The following is a 17,331-nucleotide window of genomic DNA, read 5'->3' as shown; positions in this document are numbered from 1 at the left end:
TATGCAGCAACACAGTAAGTGCTGTAGATTCACACAGAGAAGAGAAAAAGTTCCTATGTAGATTGCTGAGGATTATTTATATTTAATCATCCATTTTAGAATAAGGCTGTAACGTAACAACATGTACAAAAATGTCAAGGGGTCTGGATACCTTCCGAAGGCACTGTGTATAAAACATTATAAAAGACATGCAGTCCACAATGTGTACATTTGTATGTCAGCTGTAGGGCACAGATCGTGTTCAGTCAATGTGCAGTAAGTACATGGTGTAAGTAGTGAGGCTTCAAACGTAGATCCCAGTTGCTCCCCAATCAGGCCTCAGTGTGAAATAGAGCTTCAGGTCCTCATGAATATTCATTTACAGCTTTTGAATGGAGCTCATTCCAATGAGCCCAAATAGGAGAGATTGTAGCAACTGTTGACATATACAGTAGGTGGTCAAATTAAAGACGGTTGGAAATGTAAATATTGGATGGTGATAATAAGTTGAGCTTTGGGTCAGACTTACAAGACATATATTTTAAGTCACATGTACTTATTCACAGTTTAATCCCGCATAACATATCTAGTATTATACAAGTATTAAGTTATTTAAGGTAAAATGTGCTGTCAGAATACATTTTGTACATTCTGATTTTGTTGCTCAGATGAGCAATATTCGAATGAGTCTACAATATGTCACAACTTCCGCCAACATCTCTCATGCGCCTAATGTGTTGATTTCCTCTTATTGTAAGTGCACTGTTTTTCTTGGGGGGGTTGGAGGGCAGAAAGCACTGATTGGGAAGTCGCCAGTCCGGTCAGGTCTGCACACTCAACACAATGACAGGACGTGATGTCACAGAGTGCCAGGGGGTAGCTGGGTAGTTGGCAGTCATACTCCGGTGTCCAGTCTGCAGGTTGGCATTTTGCTCCACACTGGGCCACATTCTTGCTGCATGGTAACCAGGCTCGACGTGGTAACCAGGCCTCAGTAAATGAAAAGGGGCGGGAAAATTCAGGCTCAAGCGCTATCAGATGGAAGTAAATGTGGGGTCACTTTATTTTGTTCCTATTGTGGTGAGCACCGCAACACTACTGAGCAAGGTCCTTCGTGTTTGTGCTCTAGGAGCTCAGATGCTTTGTGAATTGGCTGCTGCACTGCATGTCCTTACCCAGAGGGTAAAAAACTATGTTATGACTATAACTACTGTTCCCTGAGGAGGGAAACAAGTTAAAATCCGCGCCTTGCTGGAAGCCCCGCCTTCCACAGGTGATAAGCGTGAGGCTCGGATTCATTCCTTCAATTTAATACCGCTCTCCACCGAGCCCAGGAATGAGCATTGTGGTACCAAACAGGTGTTGTACCTCATATCCTTCCTTCAGGGAACAGTAGTTATAGTCTTAACTTTACGCTCCCTTTCAGTCAGACAACTTCAGTACAACATACTATGGGGAAATATACCATGACCTAAGTTCACCCCAACGGACACTAAATTAAACGGCCCTTGGCAGACCACCCAGATCTGACTCCCACCAGATGCGTCAGTCTGGGTATTGCATACACGGCACGCTGCCTAGTTACTTTCCCCTGTCCCAGCTGTAAAAACACTTAAAAGGTAAGGACCTGAGAATTGCCAGCCCCTGTAGGAACATAAGGATGTCTCTCACTCCTTTATCTTGGCACCAGAGCTATAAAACACTTGCCACTTATATGCATGCAGCCCTCTCGTGGAGGGTGCCCTTGCAGACTGAATGGTAGCAATAACATTCTCTAGCCATCAGATTGGCCCTCACAGGGGCCAGGCCCATAAGAACCACATCTCTGGCCTCGCTTGCCAAACCTGCCCATGTGCCTGGGACAAAAGGGCCCTGTGCAACGGGAGTTGCCACAGGTCCCTGCATAAAAGGTGAATGAACTCCGTGAACCAAGGCTGCCAAAATAATAAATGGTAAGAACTCCCGGGAGACCCGCTCCAAAGTGGGCTAAATCAGAACCACTGGCGGAAATGCTTAATGGAGGGTTACAAGGCCACTGGTGCGCCAGAGCATCCGTTCCCAATTTAGCACTCGGGTCCCTCATTGAAAAAACAGACGACACCACATTTTCTCACTATACGTAAAGATAAATAGATACATAGATCTTTACGTACAGTGATGGCCAAAAGATTTGAGAAGGACACACATTCATTTCCACAAAGTTTTCTGCTTCAGTGTCTTTAGATATTTTTGTCAGGTGTTACTATGGAATACTGAAGTATAATTACAAGCATTTCATAAGTGTCAAAGGCTTTTATTGACAATTACATGAAGTTGATGCAAAGAGTCAATATTTTCAGTGTTGACCCTTCCTTTTCCAGACTTCTGCAATCTGCCCTGGCATGCTGTCAATTAACTTATGGGCCACATCCTGACTGATGGCAGCCCATTCTTGCATGATCAATGCTTGGAGTTTGTCAGAATTTGTGAGTTTTTGTTTGTCCACCAGCCTCTTGAGGATTGACCACAAGTTCTCAATGGGATTAAGGTCTGGGGAGTTTCCTGGCCAAGGACCCAAAATATCACTGTTTTGTTCCCCGAGCCACTTAGTTATCACTTTTGCCTCATGGCAAGGTGCTCCATAATGCTGGAAAGGGCAATGTTCCTGGATGGTTGGGAGAAGTTGCTCTCGGAGGATGTGTTGGTACCATTCTTTATTCATGGCTGTGTTCTTAGGCAAAATTGTGAGTGAGCCCACTGCCTTGGCTGAGAAGCAACCCCACACATGAATGGTCTCAGGATGCTTTACTGTTGGCATGACACATGACTGATGGTAGCGCTCACCTTGTCTTCTCCGGACAAGCTTTTTTCTGGATGCCCCAAACAATCGGAAAGGGGATTCATCAAAATGACTTTACCCCAGTCCTCAGCAGTCCAATCCCTGTACCTTTTGCAGAATATCAGTCTGTCCCTGATGTTTTTCCTGGAGAGAAGTGGCTTCTGTGCTGCCCTTCTTGACACATGGCCATCCACCAAAAGTCTTCGCCTCACTGTGCATGCAGATGAACTCACACCTGCCTGCTGCCATTCCTGAGCATGCTCTGTACTGGTGGTGCCCCGATCCTGCAGCTGAATCAACTTTGAATCAACCAGTGCTTGCTGGACTTTCCTGGGCACACTGACGCGTTCTTCTCAACAATTGGCAGCAATATCCTTGCCTGTGAAGCCCTTTTTGTGCAAAGCAATGATGATGGCACGTGTTTCCTTGCAGGTAACCATGATTGACAGAGGAAGAACAATGATTTCAAGCACCACCCTCTTGTTGAAGCTTCCCGTCCGTTATTCAAACTCCATCCTTGTCAGAGTGATCTCCATCCTTGTCCTCGTCAACACTCACACCTGTGTTAATGAGAGAATCACTGACATGATGTCAGCTGGTCCTTTTGTGGCAGGGCTGAAATGCAGTGGAAATGTTTTGGGGGGATTCAGTTAATTTGCATGGCAAAGAGGGACTTTTCAATTTAATTAAAATTCATCTGATCACTCTTCATAACATTCTGGGGTATATGCAAATTGCCAACATATAAACTGAGGCAGCAGAATTTGTGAAAATGCATTTTTGTGTCATTCTCAAAACTTTTGGCCACAACTGTACAGTGTTGTCTATTTTTCTCTAGGAGGGACCCGAGTGCCCCATTGGGAACCAATGCTCTGGACCCCTCCTTTAACCCTGCCGAAATGTTTCCATACCTGGTAAACCACCCAGGGGTGTAGCCTCCATTCCTGAGAGAGAGGGTCCCACCTGGATAAAATATCTGCACCGGAGGCAACCGGGGACATGCATCGCCCAAAGCAAGCATCTCCCCAGCAATAGAAAGTGAGCCAAGGTTAGGAAGGAGACGTACAGAGTCTCTACCCAAATTTCTGAGGCATGCCACCACCAACATATTGTCAGTTCATACCAGCAAAAGCCAGTCGACTGTAATGGCCAGCAGCTCTTGAGCACTTTGTAGCTCATTCTAGGCACGTAGGTCTAGAGTGGGACGCAAATTCCTGTTGCTTTTCCTAAACCAGGAATTACTGGCTGTACCATCTGTCCTAGATTGTTGACATAGGAACCACTCGGATTGCCTGCTTCTGGAGACGGGAGGATATTTCCTCCTTAAAAATGAGCGCTGAGGCCTTGGGAACAGTCGACGTAACGATACTGCAGGCGCATGGAGGACACACAACAATTTGTAGCCTGTACCCTCACGTCACTGTTTGCATGATCCATGAGCCGACACTGTGCACTTTGTGGACTGGGAGAGATTGATTCTTTTCCATTTCCACCACTATTGACAACCGTGTGTCTGAACGTGGAGAAGGGACACTTTTCATCGATCTTACACGTGGGAGACTTTTGACACCCATGAACACTGTCGGGTTGAAAAAACGGTGTTCATGTGCCAAGGTTTGCCTTAAAGCCTGACCCACTCTGGCAATCAGTGACGTACCCCGATTGGCAGTGCCACCTTGGGATACTGTTGTCACAACGAGCCTCACTTGGTTTAGGCGGTAAGATGCGATCCGGTAAATGGCTGTCACCCAGCACTGGACCACATGCATTAAGAATAGACCGAGGGGGGAAAAAAACTTATGATGGAGGTTACCCTACAGACCAGTTATAGGTGGGAATGAGACAAACAGCTCTGAAAGATTGACCCCTTTTGTAGTAACAGACAGGATCGATTTGTAATCAAATCTCATTTCTAGGAATGAAAAGCGCAGAGCTGGAGAAAGACAGCTAATTCCAGGTTTCCTATGAACCCAGAGACTTTGTGGGGGATAATAGCATGGTCGTGTCCAACCCTGCTTGTTCCCTTGACTCATAGGGACTAGTGAGCTACAGGCAGGAATCAGCAATGAATCCTAGTAATATGCCACCTATGCGGGAGGGGTGCCCTTTTGTGGACAGAGAGTGAATTGCCCAATTTATTACTCCCAGCTTGGAGAGATTAATATAGCCCTTGAATCCTGTGAACACCATGAAATGTGGGGTACCAGAGGGGCATTAAACATGGACAAACTTCCAACAAGCGTGCTTCCGTGAGACTATATAGCATGCACGAAGCCCTGCCCTCTTATGGGCACAGAGGGCTGACGTATTACCCTGTTTGCCATACCAAACGTGGGGCACTGTTCACACAGTAATCTTGTTGGGGAGCCGTGCAGATGATCAGGGGCTACTTCCTCATTGGAGGAGCACACAAGCCCTGCTTTCTCTACTCCCTCAAACTAGGAATTTAAAATAGGAATGGGGTTGCCAAAGCACCGGGGGGAACACTAGTAAGCTTCATTCAACAGAAGTTATGCATGCTAGCCAAAGTTAGCCAGGAGGCTCTTTATTATAAGCTAGGCTAGCTAGCATCTTTGACCACAGCACGGTCTGTTTAGAATAACCAAGTGATTTAAAGCTGCGTATACTAAACAAGAGCGCTACCCAAGCAACAACTCTGTAGGAAAGCAGGAATAACTAGTAGTAGCTAGCTCACCTCTGCGGGTTAGCTAACTTGTTGGCACGCTATGCAGTGCTTGTTAGCTAGTCTGGTCTCACGTCTACGTAGGACCGGATCACGAGGTGGGACCCGGAACCTTCTGGGAAGAGAGGCAAGTGGTGCTTAACCAAGGCAAACACAGGCAGTGGGGGGATACTCACAGAACCTGGTCTCACTCTCTCTTCGAGTAGTCTCCCTTAACCGGCCTCAGAGCGCACCGGAGATAGGATACATTCCACCTAACCAAAGACCAAAACCATCTCCACATCCCACAACTCAGACTCAGCCGAGGTACTGGTACCCGGGAGAGGAAGTCACTATCTGAAACACCAAGCCCCCTAAAGAATGCTGCACGATTTTCAAGAGAACCTGTGCCACAGACTAGTAGGATAGTAGGGGAACAGTACCAGCCGTCCCCTACTCTTGCACACAAACTGATTAGAGCGAGGGCAGCCTGAGCATGTGCCGAGCTGAAACATACAAGACAACAAATGTGAGTATATTTTCATTAATTTGGGCATGGTCCCAAACCCAAACCTACCTTGTTAGCCTTCATCGTTTTGTTTGCATTAGTCATCTTACTTATTTCTTTATCCAAGCCAAGCAATTCAAAGAAAAACAAATTGTTTGTGATTAGGAAACGCATGAGAACCATTTAAACATCATTATCCAGGGGGTGAGCACGCTTTACCACTAAGGGACAATTTAGTTGGCGCAACTTACGATGGTCTCGTGTTCCAATTGTTTGTTGTAGTGTGACTCGTTCCTGTTCACACTGAGGTGAAAGGCAGAATAATGAATAATTAAGGAAATTAATCCAAACCTCAGGCTTATTACGTGTGGAAGACAGAGCTTCCAGCGAGGCGCGAATTTCATTGGCCTTCATCTGAAGTCATGAGAGTGCAACTCCCCATAGGATGTTGTTGACTGACTGAAAGGGAACCCAGGAAGTGGAAAAACATGATGTGCCTTTTCGTTGTTGTCTTTGATTTCAAATTAGTTTTCCACTGAAGCATTTTCTGAAAATATCATGGTAGGTTTGGAGAATGTCTTGAACTCCATCATGTCTGACCAGCAGCAGCAGTTACATCATAACAGAACATGTCTTTGAAGATACAATTCCATGCTCTTTTAGAACTTGGGGACAGTAAGAGTGAAATTAGACAATTGCATTGCATTAATCTCGGGCACCCAAAACAAAAATCGAATAACTTATTTGCTTTAGATGCTTGTCCTGAGGGAGACATGTTAGAAATTTTATTAACAAGATTAGCGAAGTCTGCACTCCTTTAAACATAAACTCTCAGCCAGTCTGTGGGCTTCAGAAATGATAAAAATCAGAGTACCGGAAACAAAGTTCCTCATTAGTCATCACATCCCTCAGTCTGTTGACTGACGCTACTACCATTTATGTTGCGTATGTCTGTCCACGAGATTAGCATTGCACTGTTTTGATGCGTCATTGGTTTATGCAGTGGTCTCTATCCAACCAGCTTTTGCTGAACTTTCTGACACAGCATGTGAGCCAATCCCATGAACCCTTTTAACTACCTGCCAGTGTTTGACAGCCAATCGCAGGACAGTACTGCCTGTGGGTTGCGGGAACTGAGGGCCAGGGCAGAGGCCCTCCCTGCAGAAAGGGGAGTCTGCTCTGCGACTGAATCGAACCCATGGAATCGGGGTCAGGGTTTTGCTTGGCAGGCTTCCAGCTTCATGAACTAATGGGGGGGAACTGGGGAAGGGAATGGAATGAGGAGATAAAAGAGAACAGGAACACGGCAGTGTTTTCAACTCCGCCTGTGCGTCATAGAGATGTATGGAGCACTGCACTGGGACTGAAGCGGGGCCGGAGTGAGGCCTGTCTGGGGTAGGAACCTCCCTGCTGTCCATCTCACCACCCTCAAAATAACAGTGGGTTCTGGGTCATAAAGTATTTAGTAACATGCATGGGGAGATGTAAATATTTGTTCCCCCTTCCTGCATCCACACTTGTATTATTCCATTTTACTTCCTGTGTCCCTCTTTCTTTCCCCTCTGACTCTCCCCTTCTCAACCTCTATTCAAATTATCACTCTATTGTATGATTTGTATTAACTGGAGATTAAATGTGGTGCTATGTGTTTTCATTTGGACAGTGTGTGAGGATGTTGTGTGTGTACATGCATACACACCTGTGTGCATGGAAACCAAGTGTTTGATTTATTTGATACCATTGCACTATATCCCGCTCCAGCCATTCCCACGAGCCTGTCCTCCCCAATTAAGGTGCCACCAACCTCCTGTGGTGTATACATATGCCAGCATTTGTGCATGTGTGTGTGCTTGCATGCATGCACATGTGAGTGTGTGAACCACTCTCTGGGCCTACTGTTGATTCAGCTAGAGCCTCCCTGAATGCCTGACTGCCAACTGACAGCATCTGTCACTGGGTGCCAGGCTTGTTATCATGACTTAAGGCCAGGAAGTAAGGAGAGAAATAGAAAACACACTTTTGGTCAGAGTGGAGGGAGTGTAGCAGAGCAGAGGTGCTCAGGACTGGGGAATGTAGAAGGGGAATATGGGTTCTGGGCTAAGGGTTTGGTTTCATCCAGCTCTCCGTCCAAGGCCCCTTCAGAGACAGAGTGTGAACATGAGGAATAATTTGGCCTGTGTTAACTTTAACCAGAGGAAGCATGATCTGAAACTAGAGGGACAAGGATGGTGGACTTACAAAGTCATGTGGGTGCCCTTGCTGCCCTATTCCTATTATAAAGAGAAGCTGTATTTTCCACTGACCTTACCTCCTACTGAACCCATCCTTTTGTTTCTCAGTCCTGGTCTAATATTTCTGTGTTCTCAAAGAACAAGGCTGTCCGAAGTAAGACCTTCAGTGAGGTTTAATTTCCCTGTACGTATCTCACACCATTCTTAAACCACACAGTCATCCATAGGTACTTCCTGTGCACGTCTCTATGGCACTTTCTTTAGTGGTAACAAACTTTAAAGGCTAACAAACTCTCTGAACCTTAACCCAACCCCTCAGTGAGAAACATGTTTATTTCAAACCTCATCCATTAAAAATGTTGTTTAATGAGGGCAAAGGAAGTGTGCAAAGCCTGGTAATTACAGCAACAACAAAAAGTATTTAGAAAAGCTCTGTGAATGGCTGAGACGCAACTTCAAGATTCACAATCCAAAAGCAGAGGGACTGAAATATATTTTGCCTTGTCAATTGTGTAATAATGTTAATAAATTCCCCATTTACTCATGTGTTATAGCTATAAAGCAATTTTCCATCAACGTTGCCTATAAAATAAAGCAGTTGAGTAGGAACATTTACATGTAGCATATTTCCAGTTGACCACTTCAGTAGAATATTTTCCCAAGGGACTAAAGTGAGAGTCATAACGAATGGAAAAACCTAACGGGTCCTGGTGTGTTGGCCATCATACTGGTGGGTGTAAGTCCTGATATGAAGAGTTTCATTCAAAACACTATATGTCCATTTTCAGAAATGTTGTTATATAAGCTCATGAAAGAGATTGGTGTCATTTTTTCACTATCTAATCATGGCATGGGGTTGTTCAACAACAGACATGTACAACAGTGCAATAATAAACATCTAAAACAGTATAAATAATCCCAAAAAATATATAATACCATATACAGTACAAGTCAAAAGTTTGGACACACCTACTCATTCAAGGGGTTGTCTTTATTTTCACTATTTTCTACATTGTAGAATAATAGTGAAGACATCAAAACTATGAAAAAACACATATTGAATCATGTAGTAACCAGAAAAGTGTTAAACAAGTCCAAATATATGTGATATTTTTCAAAGAAGCCACCCTTTGTCTTGATGAAAACTTTGCATACTTTTGGCATTCTCTCAACCAGCTTCATGAGGAATGGTTTTCCAACAGTCTTGAAGGAGTTCCCATACATATGCTGAGCACTTGTTGGCTGCTTTTCCTTCACTGCTGTCCAACTCATCCCAAAACATCTCAAATTGGTTGAGGTTGAGTGATTGTGGAGGCCAGGTCATCTGATGCAGCACTCCATCACTCTCCGTATTGGTCAAGTAGCCCTTACACAGCCTGGAGGTGAGTTTGGGTCATTGTCCTGTTGAAAAACAAATGATTGTCCCACTAAGCCCAAACCAGATGGGATGGCGTATCGCTGCAGAATACTGTGGTAGCCATGTTGGTTAAGTGTGCCTTGAATTCTAAATAAATCACAGACAGTGTCACCAGCAAAGCACCCCCACACCAAAGAAGAGACTTGCTTGGGCCAAGTGGAAATCTGTCCTCTGGTCTGATGAGTCCAAATTTTAGATTTTTGGTTCCAACCGCCATGTCTTTGTGAAACGCAGAGTAGGTGAACGGATTATCTCTGCAAGTGTGGTTCTCACCGTGAAGCATGGAGGAGGAGGTGTGGTGATGCTTTGATGTCAATGATATATTTAGAATTCAAGGCACACTTAACCAACATGAGGGAAAAAGTGGCTGAGATACAATTTATAACGTAAGCTGCCGTTATATACCAAGCAACTACATTGAATAAAAATATTAACGCAACATGCAACAATTTTAAAGATTTTACTGAGTTACAGTTCATATAAGGAAATCAGTCAATTTAAATCAATTCATTAGGCCCTAATCTATGGATTTCATATGACTGGGAATATAGATCAGAAAACCAGTCAGTATCTGGTGTGACAGCCATTTGCCTCATGCAGCGTGACACTTCTCTTTCACATAGAGTTGATTAGGCTGTTGATTGTGGCCTGTGGAACACACTGTCGTACACGTAGAACTAGACTTTCCCAAGCATACTCAATGGGTGACATATCTGGTGAAAATGCAGGCCATAGAAGAACTGGAACATTTTCCTTTCAGGAATTGTATATAGATCCCTGCGACATGGGGCTGTGCATTATCATTCTGAAACATGAGGTGATGGCGGTGGATGAATGGTACAGTACGACAATGGGCCTCAGGATCTCGTCACAGTATCTCTGTGCATTTAAATTGCCATAGATAAAATGCGATTGTGTTCGTTGTCCGTAGCTTATGCCTGTCCATACCATAACCCCACCACTACCATGGGGAACTCTGTTAGCAACGTTGACATGAGCAAACCGCTCACCCACACGATGCCATACATGCTGTCTGCCATCTGCCCGGTACAGTTGAAGACCACACTTCTCCAGCGTGCCAGAAGTCATCGAAGGTGAGCATTTACCCACTGAAGTTACAATCCCAAACTGCTGTCAGGTGAAGACCCTGGTGAAGACAATCAGCACGCAGATGAGCTTCCCTAAGACGCTTTCTGACAGTTTGTACAGAAATGATTTGGTTGTGCAAACCCAAAGTTTCATCAGCTGTCCGGGTGACTGGTCTCAGACTATCCCGCAGGTGAAGAAGCCGGATGTCCTGGGCAGGTTCCACATGGTCTGCGGTTGTGAGGCCGGTTCGACATACTGCCAAATTCTTTAAAATGATGTTGGTAGAGAAACAAACATTAAATTATCTGGAAAAAGCTCTGATGGACATTTCTGCAGTCAGCATGCCAATTGCACACTTCCTCTAAACTTGAGACATCGGTGACATTGTGTTGTGTGACAAAACTGCACATTTTAGAGTGCCATTTTATTGTCCCCAGCACTAGGTAATCAGCTTCTTTATATGCCACACTTGTCAGGTGGATGGATTATCTTGGCAAAGGTGAAACGCTCACTAACAGGGATGTCTATTATATATATATTTTTTAAATCCGTGGTAGACTGTTGCATGGCAGACCAATCAGGACTCATCTCTCGGCATGACCAGCACCTTCATTATCTCAGCCAATTAAGGCTAACCAGGAAGAATCCTTTGTTTCTCCATGAGAAATAAACTAGGCTTGTCATTTAAAAAAATGTATTCATAATTACAGATACCCTACAAGTTTGTTATTAAAGGCACATGAACGTTGAAAAGTAAAACCTTTTGATAAAAAAATAAACATCTCTCCTATGAATTAGGAACATCCTTCTTACACCTCACTTGAGAGATCCAGACACAAATGTGAAACATTGGTGGATATAGCGTTTTGGAACACAACTCTTCAATTACACTGTACTGGTGGTCCTCCCACTGTATATTATGAAGCACTCTAACCTGCTTAGAGCAGGGGTTCCAAACGTTTTCACTCAGGCCCCCCTTTCACCATTGGGGAAAATCCCTGCAAAAGTTGCAGGTTTAAAGCTTATTTCATGCAATTCTACACGTTGTCATGTTGCAGTTTTAAAGCTAATTTTCTTGCAAAAAAGCAGGCAGAGTTCAATAAATTTTTGCCATGCCTAATGTTAATTCATGTGCGTCCCACAGTTTGGGAAGCACTGGCTTAGAGTACTGCCCCCGGGCAATGCAGGGTGATACAAACCAACTAGCGAGCATGCCTCTCTCAGCTGGAGGTGACCCTGCTCTGTAATACCAGCTGGGGCCCCTGCTCTCCTCCTCACCACCACCGCACACACAGGGAGTCCCAACAGCCACAGCCGCAGGCTAACTAGGGGTGAAGGGAGAGTCTTTATTTTTTTCCATTTAGCCAGAGCATGTCTGAGGAGTGGAAGCATAACACCGTTGTTCATAAATGTTAGTTCCGAAATTAGCATTTGAGTTTACACACACAGCTGTTCAGATTCTCAAGGCTGTCTGCCTCTTAGATCTGGGATTTGTGACCCTCAGGTTTTGAGGTCATGGTTTCTGATGGCATTGACCCCCTTTCCATGCCCACAGCCTGCTACCCGCTGCATCCTCCCAGGATTTACTGTGGTAACATAAGCAGGAAACATAAGCAGGATGACACAAGAGGGAGGTGGGGAACAGGCAACCGGCTCATCATACCATTAGATGACAGAGAGCATGTCACCACCAGAGCCCAACACGGCTTTAGTCCTCTTGATCCATGCTGGATCAAGCCTTCTGTAGAGTTCTCTATAGATGTTCATGTGGTGTGCTGTAAGTCATACGATTTCTTGATTTCCTCACATGCATCCTTTATGAAGGTCAACTGACCCATAGAACCAACTTCTCTGGTTTTAAATGGACTATGTGGCATCGATATGAGTCTAAAGCATTAATTATAGTGTCCAAATTTACTACAGTGTGAAAATGATCATTTTGGTTATTAAGTCCAAAACAACAGAGTTTTGTAAGTGAGTTATTCATGACTTACTCGAGGGTTGGGTATGGATCATCAGCCTGGTCTCAGAAAAAAAATGTATTATATTTTACTAAGATACTTGACACTCCATTTAGTATGATATGTTACTTTATGTTAGGTTACATTAAACTGACCTATGTAAATCTGGGACACTCAAATTAGTATGATATGTTACTGTTGGTATGACACCTGTTGGTCTGGGTAGATGAGTGGCTGTATAACGCAAATATTGCGTGTTGGAAATCTTATCATGGACAACTTTAGCATTTTGGATCATGAGCAACTTTTGCATCTACTTACCACTTTTTAGCTACTTACTTCACCTAACGTTAACCCTTAACCTAACTCCGAATCCTAACCTCCGGGCTGGAGGCATAGCCCCCCTCAGTTCAAACTTTAGCCCCTCTGTTTTTGTTCTATGTCACTATATATAAATAGCAAACAAGTACAAATGATTGAGTGACAGGATGGCACAATAAAAATATGTATTGCAGTATGTAGGGGGCAACCTGGTCTCATAGATTAGACGTAGCATAGGAAAAGTACATCTGGGAAGCTCAGAATTTGTATGATATGTTAAGTTTGGTATGGTTACATAAGACAGAAGGTTACTTTAGTCAAAAACGAAAGAAGGGTGGATGGGTGGGCGTATAACATTGTAGGTTTTGCAAATTCTAACTTATTATAGGTTTTGCAAATTAGTAACATATCATACGAATTGTAATTCTTAACATCATATGAAATGCATGATGGACATCCACAAATTAATACATACCATACAGACACGTAACATATGATACTAAATGGGGTGTCTCGGATTTACTTACAGAATAATATGAAATGCTCTGAGACCAGGTTGTGTCTTTAAGTCTCGAGTGTGGGTGATGAAGTCCCTTCCATCTATGTAATGTATGGACAGGTGGAGTCAGGTGGCTGGAGGGGTGGAGTGCGGGACAGTCCATCTGGATATGACAGTTTGCCTCAACCCATGGGTCCAGCAGGCAGAGTTCAATAACTACAGGCAGATGTGAGATTCAGGAGGATGGCACTCTTCTCATACCACTCATCAATCAGTAGCCTACAGAAGTGAGGCTAAGTGTTTTGATAAGTTATAAGTGTAACAATACACCATTCTTCACAAAATACTGTAGAAAGAGCGTTCTGCTAATATAAAAATGTGCAAATAGTATACCTTTCTGTATGGTGTCCCATATAAGACAGGAGTTCCCCGACATGTTTGAAGAATACACAGCCCCATGTATCAGTCAGAGAACTCCATTTTAAAAGCTGATAGGCATGGCAGCATAGATCAGCTCCAGGCCCCTCTCGTCACATATACTGGTCATGAAGGAGCCCGACTTCGGTACCTATATCAGACCCAGCTCCTATATCACAGAGGGAGGTAGAGAGAGAAAGTCATGGAAGCCAACAGTAAATACACGGTTGAACATAGCCAATCAGAGATCCGGATTCAGAAGAAAATTCACAAAGGACGTGCCAACATGGCACTGACTGGTTGGCATTACTCACTCGGGCCCAGGTGTAGTCCATTGGCACAGTGGAATGTTGCACCTCCTTACAACATACAAGACAAACATATACACACAGCACTGATTACATTATCATTAGTGGTTAGGTTAACTCCAGGACTAATAGTATTCCCAGCTAGTACATTTGGTTCCTTGCAAGGTGTGGGAACATATAATGCCAGTCAAAGGTTTGGACACACCTATTCATTCGAGGTCTTTTCTTTATTTTACAATTTTCTACATTGTAGCATAATAGTGAAACAAAAACACTATGAAATAACACATATGGAATCATGTAGTAACCAAAAAAGTGTTAAACAAATCAAAATATTTTATATTTGAGTCTTCAAAGTAGCCACCCGTTGCCTTGATGACAGCTTCGCACACAGTTGTGTCTAGTTCGCTAGGCGTACTTTGGGTGGTGGACCATTCTTGATACCCATGGGAAACTGTTGAGCGTGAAAAACCCTGTAGCGTTGCAGCTCTTGACACAAACCGGTGTGTGCCTAGCACCTACCACCATACCCTGACGGGAGGCTGCTGAGGGGAAAGCGGCTCATACTAATGGCCAGAACGAAGCTAATGGATTGGCATCAAACACCTGGAAACCATGTGTTTGATTCCATTCCACTCCAGTCATTAACACAAGCCCGTTCGCCCCAATGAAGGTGCCAACAACCTCCTGTGCCTACCCTGTTCAACAAAGGCACTTAAATCTTTTGTTTTGCCCATACCACCCTCTGAATGGTACAGACACACAATCCATGTCTCAATTGTCTCACGGCTTAAAAATCCTTCCTTAACATGTCTCATCTCCTTCATCTACACTGATTGAAGTGGATTTAACAAGGGACATCAATAAGGGGTCATAGCTTTCACCTGGATTCACCTGGTCAGTCTATGTCACGGAAAGAGCTGTTTTGTATACTCAGTTTATATACTAATAGGAGGACTGTAACTACAGAATAGATTCAGGCTGGTGACACTTACCCCGTTAGTATGCAACCAGCTGTGTACGTTACTGAATACTTGCAGATATGTTTAGCTATTTGCTGCCAATAGCCCTTGCTATATTTGTAGTAGACAAGTGCCCTAAAAATTACACAATAAGCTATTATGAGAACACACCTGTTGTTTTGGGTTAGGAAACGAAGCCCCCGAATGCCAGCTAGCTAATTATCATCAATTATCATTGATTCACATTCATTCATCATTCATTTGCTAAAAGGGTTAAGGTTTGGGTTAGGGAAGGGATAGCTAACATGTAGTTGCAAAATAGCCAAAAAGTGGTAAGTAGTTGAAAATGTGCTAATTAGTTAAAATGCTTAAGTTGTCCGTGATGAGATTTGAACCTGCAACATTTGAGTTGCTAGACAGTCACTCTAACCCAACCTTTAATTTTTGCCTTAAGTAAGCAAGCATCTGCTTATGTAACCATATGTAACATATTGTATTGTACGTTTTGCAAATTCGTAACATATCATACAAAATGGATGATGGACATCCACAAATTAATACATGCCATATGAAACGTAACATATGATGGAGTGTCTCGGATTTACATACAGAATAATACAAAATGCTCTGAGACAAGGCTGGAAGACAGAACCAGTGTGTGGTTTGACAAATCCTTAGAATTGGCCAAATAGACAAATAGATTGTCATTCTAGTTAGACAGCTGAAGCTGTACTCTATACACAATGTATATTTAGTTGCTCGGTAAGTGTAGGCATACAGTCTTTGTAGTGGCAATTCCCTACAAAAAGCCACTGGCACAGGAAAGAACTGTCCATAACACGTCCACAAAAATCAGCATTCCAAACGTCACTCTTTTTGGGCGAAATTCCCATTTATTGTGCATATAAAATATAAATAGCTCCAAAACACATATTCCAATAGAAAAGGTATAGAGAGGAATTCTATAAGCTATATCTGTGATACAGTAAGAACTGCATGTGCTCTCCTCTCACCTGTGCTAACCCTCCCTGGTCACCTGTGCTGCCTACAGTATGTACACAAGTGACTCGTGACCCCAACATATAGTGCCCTCTAGTGTACAAAACTAGTTCAAATAACCCTTGACAACATACAGTGGGGCAAAAAAGTATTTAGTCAGCCACCAATTGTGCAAGCTCTCCCACTTAAAAAGATGAGAGAGGCCTGTAATTTTCATCATAGATACACTTCAACTATGACAGACAAAATGAGAAAAAGAAATCCAGAAAATCACATTGTAGGAATTTTTAATGAATTTATTTGCAAATTATGGTGGAAAAATAAGTATTTGGTCACCTACAAACAAGCAAGATTTCTGGCTCTCACAGACCTGTAACTTCTTCTTTAAGAGGCTCCTCTGTCCTCCACTCGTTACCTATATTAATGGCACCTGTTTGAACTTGTTATCAGTATAAAAGACACCTGTCCACAACCTCAAACAGTCGCACTTCAAACTCCATTATGGCCAAGACCAAAGAGCTGTCAAAGGACTCCAGAAACAAAATTGTAGACCTGCACCAGGTTGGGAAGACTGAATCTGCAATAGGTAAGCAGCTTAGTTTGAAGAAATCAACTGTGGGAGCAATTATTAGTAAATGGAAGACATACAAGACCACTGATAATCTCCCTCGGTCTGGGGCTCCACGCAAGATCTCACCCCGTGGGGTCAAAATGATCACAAAATCCCAGAACCACACAGGGGGACCTAGTGAATGACCTGCAGAGAGCTGGGATCAAAGTAACAAAGCCTACCATCAGTAACACACTACGCCGCCAGGGACTCAAATACTGCAGTGCCAGACATGTCCCCCTGCTTAAGCCAGTACATGTCCAGGCCCGTCTGAAGTTTGCTAGAGAGCATTTGGATGATCCAGAAGAAGATTGGGAGAATGTCATATGGTCAGATGAAACCAAAATATAACTTTTTGGTAAAAATTCAACTCGTCGTGTTTGGAGGACAAAGAATGCTGAGTTGCATCCAAAGAACACCATACCTACTGTGAAGCATGGAGGTGGAAACATCATGCTTTGGGGCTGTTTTTCTGCAAAGGAACCAGGACGACTGATCCGTGTAAAGGAAAGAATTAATGGGGCCATGTATCGTGAGATTTTGAGTGAAA

General features: G+C 43.6%; 1 long non-coding RNA gene across 1 annotated transcript; it reads right to left on the bottom strand.

The window, feature by feature from the left end:
* Positions 1 to 8,360: 8,360 nt before the first annotated feature.
* On the bottom strand, positions 8,361 to 14,358 carry LOC118369881 (uncharacterized). Its single transcript, XR_008095003.1, has 3 exons — positions 14,217 to 14,358; positions 13,879 to 14,071; positions 8,361 to 9,599 (listed from the first exon to the last, which is right to left on the bottom strand). It is a non-coding gene; the product is annotated as an uncharacterized LOC118369881 (long non-coding RNA).
* Positions 14,359 to 17,331: the final 2,973 nt, after the last annotated feature.

This window comes from Oncorhynchus keta, chromosome 36, assembly GCF_023373465.1.
Source record: "Oncorhynchus keta strain PuntledgeMale-10-30-2019 chromosome 36, Oket_V2, whole genome shotgun sequence".
Classification (NCBI taxonomy): Eukaryota; Metazoa; Chordata; class Actinopteri; order Salmoniformes; family Salmonidae; genus Oncorhynchus; species Oncorhynchus keta.
This window is presented reverse-complemented; position numbering and strand designations above follow the sequence as displayed.